Below are 5176 nucleotides of genomic sequence, written 5' to 3'. Positions count from 1 at the left end.
ATTGGGATGGTCGAAATGACAGCTTTCCCTTAATAAAATGTGAATGTCTTTGTATTTAATAAATTGATTTTTTTTTTTTAAATGAGAGGAGGTTTTATTTGTTTGGAACTGTTGAAAGAATTTTTTTTTTTTTTGTTTGGTTTGATCTGTCCATTAGAACTGATTTCATCTAGCCTACTCAATTCAGGCATGGATCAAGAGCTGGCTGAAGGATATCAGGGGAAATGTAAAGTACTTATAGCTTTCGTTTGTCTCTATTTTATGGTCTATTTGAACTAAATGTTGAGTTCTGTCCAAACTTCTAAATTTTTTCTTATATTCACTTAATTGATCATAAGTTTGTTTAACCAAAACTTGTAAATGTGTACAATGAAGTTAAGTGAACAACATACTTTTGTCTTCATCGTTAATTACACCGAACAATTACAAATAAAAGTTCTTAAACAAAATACAATGAAACTTTTCATTACAAAGAAATTTCTAACTTGAAATTTTGCTTTCACAAAAACCCAAACAAATTGCTTGAGGCTTTATCAACTTGTGGCTGGAGTATGGATTTGGATTTGGACTTTGGATTGCTTGTGTTGTGGTTTGTCGTGAAGTATCAAATTATGACTAATACTACATGCAGAGTATGACCAAAATTGTAACGTTGCATTCTGGTACAATCTGCAACAAAACTGCTAATAGCATCAACTAAGAATTTTAGGTTATTGGTAAAGATTAAGAATTAATGCACCCTAATGAGTATTTGGTTCCTTTGGTGGCCTTTCTCTGAAGGTACTTGAAATTTCCCCCTTTTAATTCCAAATGTGAATTTTCTCCTCTACTCATGATATGAATTATGGAGAGTTAACTATCCACTTAAAATGGATTTAGGCCAATTGCTTATCATTTTGTAATTTCAGTTAAAAGATGCATGTGCTTACTATACTAATATTTGTTGATGCAGGTTAAGATTCTCCTGAATACTCTCTTGCTACAGGTTATGAGTCTCTGGAATAGCATAATGGGGTGATTAAAGGTGAGAAAATCATAATGTATTTTAATTCCAAATTAACAATAACATCAAGAAACTACTTCACTAACTTTATTTTTTTTTTTTTTTTTTTTCTTTTTTGTGTGTGGAGATTATGTACTCTTTGATTTGTAATAGAAGAAATATGAGACGGATTATATGAAGTGATAGTCACTTGTTCAATGATTCTATTGACAGAGAAGAGAATCAAGATGGAGAAAGCAATGCAGGTATTTGAGGCCAAACTGCCAAAGAAGAGTACTTCATCCACAATGAAGCAATCTTACTAGAGAAGCAAATCTCCTGCAACCAAGGTAGAGATATAGAGACAATCATGGTTTTCTCTGCCAAGGACATCCGACAAGCTACAAATATCTATGATCCTGATCTAATACTTGGTGCTGAAATTGGAACTATCTATAAAGGAAAGCTAGATGATTGGCAAGTTGCTATTAAAGTTAAAGGCCTCTTAAGACTTTGGTCCTTTGAGAAGACAATAGATTTCTTCTTAAATCAAGTTTCAATAAAACAATTGATCAGTAACAAGAATGTTTTGAGACTCTATGGTTGCTGCTTGGAAACTGAAATTCCCATCCTGGTTTTTGAGCTCATCTCTAACAACACTCTTTTTGATAATCTCCATGGTAAAGGCAAATGGGTTCCTCGCCTGATCTCATGGCTTGACCGTGTGAGAATTGCCATGGAGACTTCCTATGCTATTTGTTACTTGCATTGTGGCAGGTCAAGATCAATAGTACATTTGGATAAATCTTTCACTGCCAAACTATCTAATTTTGGTTTTGCGGTTTTAATTGCACCAGGAGAAAGACTTTTTTCAAGGTAATTCAGTTGAGGGAACCTTTGGATATGTTGACCCTAAATATCAAGAGACATTACGTGTTACTGAAAAGTGTGATTTTTATTTATTTGTTTATTTATTTTTGTAGTTTTCAACGTATATTAGATTATTAGTTTTTAATAAATTATGGCCTGGAGTCTAATTCGTATTTAGGTTTGAGGTCTCATGCGAAATGGTCCAAATGAGAGACATGAGCCAAAGAGAGACCGAATGTTAGCTAATTTCATATTGAGCTAATAGATGACCTTTGTTCCTCAATTACACGCAACAATTACAAATAACAGTTTTTAAACAAATACAATAAAATTTTTCATTTCAATAGAAACTTCTATCTTTTGGATTTTAGCCTTAATAAAAATCCTAATAGATTTTTCAAGGCCTTAACAACTTGTAGCTGGATGGAGTGGTTTGTTGTGGGTTTGGGTCGTGACTATGGATTTAGACCTTGGATCGCTTGTGTGATGGTTTTGGTTAGAGAGCTTTCATGGCCTTTGTCTGTTTGTCAGTATTGGGTGGGTTTTAACTTGTAAGGGACTGTGTATTAGTTGGGCCGAGTGTGCTTTGGATCTCAAATCTTTTGTTTTTTCCATGGTTTGAGAATCCATGTTGTCCACCTTGGTCATGATCTGAGACAGGTAAGGACAACTTATCAGTCAATAATTTGATTCAAAGTAAATTTTTTAGTAGGTGAAAAAACTTTTGAAGCACATCAAGGGGCAAAATCATTAATATTATAGCTTAGCAATGTAATTCGTGTGGTAGTAGCACCCATTTCCATTCAAACTCAAATGACATTACACACAATCTCATTACAGAAAAGTCCAATAATCTTCCAAGAAGTGAGCAACTAGCACAAATAAGTAACACAAATCACTAAACCAAAATGACCCCAGTCCCAACAATTATGAAGAAATCCAATGATTTACAGTTACAGAGTATTTGAACCCATTTTTCGAAATTCCAACAACCTTCATTCCAATTGACTGAGCTCTCCTCACCACATTCCAAGTACTCCTAACAATCAGAGTCACTGAAAGACTCAGAATTTTACGAAAATTTTGAAAGAAGAGAATCGTATAGAAAAACTCCATAAATATCTTTGTAAACGTGGTTAATGACTACATGCAGACATATCTGCCAAAACCCATAAATTGTCTCACCTGGGTAACCAAAATAAATCAAATGTTGATGGGGTAGAGTGACTGAGTGAGAGTGAGAGCTAGAAATCTGTCATAACCAAAATGTCAATTACCAATTTACCATTGAAAAAGATAAATGTGCCAATTTTCCCTTTTACCCCTTTTGGTTACCACCTGGTCCTGTGCTATGATCCAGGGGCAGATTCGTCCATTAACGGTACTCGATTTTTGATTTATTGATTACTATTGAAAAAAAATAATGTTACCCTTTTACCCCTTTCAGTTACCACCTAGTCCGGTGCAATGATCCAGGGGTAGATTCGTCCATTAACAACGGCTCTAAACCAAAATAGGCTCCACCATTTTAAACTGTCACTTCGGCCCATCAAAGGGTAGACAGCTGAGAGCCCATTGGACATGAAAATCTACCTAAACAAAATGGTATGTTATCTTTTAAAAAAAAAAAAAAAAATTAGTATTACTGTTGAAAAAATTTAAAAATAAATTTCATGATTAAAAAAGAAAAAAAAATTTCATCATCTGACTAACCTTTTTTTCAGTGACAAAAAGTTTTTTTTTTTTTCCCTTTTTTTTGAGAAAATTTAGTGATAAAAATTAAAAAGTAGGTTATATATTTTATGTTATAACATAGAACTCAACGATATCAATGCAAATGACTCAACCATGTTACTATTGGCAGTTTAGGCCTAGTGAAAAGGTACTGATAGACTCAAGAGCATGCTAGACAAAATCTTGAACAGATAATTGAGAGCTATGAAATATTACTTACTTTATTATTATATTTCAGATTTCAGCTATCAAAAACCATAACTAATATAAATTTTTTTTTCCTTTCCTCTTGTCGAGAGTCATTTTTTATGTAACAAATATTTCAAATCAATGAAACATATCTACCTTCTTCATTTTCTATTTATTTATTATTTAATAATAGCCTCACTCTTTATTTATGTGACTTGAATCAAGAATAGTTTTTAAGAGTAATTTTATGTCCACAATATTTTCACAAAAAGTCCTAAATCATTGATTGTGATTGATTCTAATATGGGCTTACCATTAACATCACCTTTTTTTACCTATCAATAGCAGTCTGTTACCTAAAATTTGTTGCGAAAATATTATTGATGTAATGTTACATTTTTAAAGGAAGTCTACAATCATTAGGAAAAACATCAAATTCATAAAGATTTTTGTGCACAGAGCACCCACAAAAGATGAGTCTATCCAAATAATCACATTATCAAAGTATGAAAAACTACAAGCTTTTGGTTAGTTCATTACAAGCTCCACGGGTCAAATTCACACTCTTACTCTTACTGATTTGGTTGTGTAGTGAACTAGTGGCCCCTGTTACTTTCTTTAACGAGCTCATGTGTTCAACCAGTCCACCGACTATTCTAATGTCTATGTCACATTCTAAAGAGTAAAGATTAATATGCTGCCTTAGCTATGAAGCATGCGTGACAATTTGCCTAGACTCTCTCTTTATGGCCTCTTCTCAACTCAAGCAATTGAGAGCAATTATGGCATGGAAGATCTGTGCCACACAATTTCAACTGAGGCAGGCAGGTACACTCGTGATCCCACAAATTACAATCTCACAAAGCATGAGACTCAGCTTTTAGCGATGCTCAGAACTTTGAAGTACAACACTCGCAAGAAAAATGTGTTTGATATAAGAATATATATATTTGAAAAATAAGGTCCGATGCGTTGGGACATGACAATTAATTAATTAAAAGTTGGATACATTACTTTGTAAGATGGTACTAAAATTTTATAATACATCTAACGTGTCACTTGTTCTTTTATTTTAACTTCTTTTTTTTTTTTTTTTGATTTTTAATGCTTGACATATAAAGTTAATTCAGTGTGCCCAAGGGTAAGCAATCCCACATGTACAGGGAGTTTCTGGTGCTAGAAAATGTAAATTCTTATTCTATAGGTTCATTGATGGAGAAGTTAAGTGTTGCATGACACCAAGAGCTTTCTTTAACTTGCTTATCCAGCATTTCCTGAAAGATTTATTAGATTATTATTTTTTAATGAATTATGGCCTTGAGTCTAATCTATACATATCTAAAAACTGAACTATAGCGTTTATTGTTGCTACGCTCCAGTTAAGCCATATTAGCAGCTATA

General features: G+C 33.1%; 1 non-coding gene across 1 annotated transcript; it reads left to right on the top strand.

Moving 5' to 3' along the window:
* Window positions 1-1952, top strand: LOC112019953 (uncharacterized). The gene is made up of 3 exons (XR_010625502.1): window positions 1-226; window positions 953-1024; window positions 1217-1952. It is a non-coding gene; the product is annotated as an uncharacterized LOC112019953 (transcript).
* Window positions 1953-5176: the final 3224 nt, after the last annotated feature.

This window comes from Quercus suber, unplaced genomic scaffold (genome assembly GCF_002906115.3).
Source record: "Quercus suber isolate HL8 unplaced genomic scaffold, Cork oak 2.0 scaffold_585, whole genome shotgun sequence".
Lineage (NCBI taxonomy): Eukaryota > Viridiplantae > Streptophyta > Magnoliopsida > Fagales > Fagaceae > Quercus > Quercus suber.
Note: the sequence above shows the minus strand (reverse complement) of the source record. Positions and strands in the feature narration are given on the sequence as shown.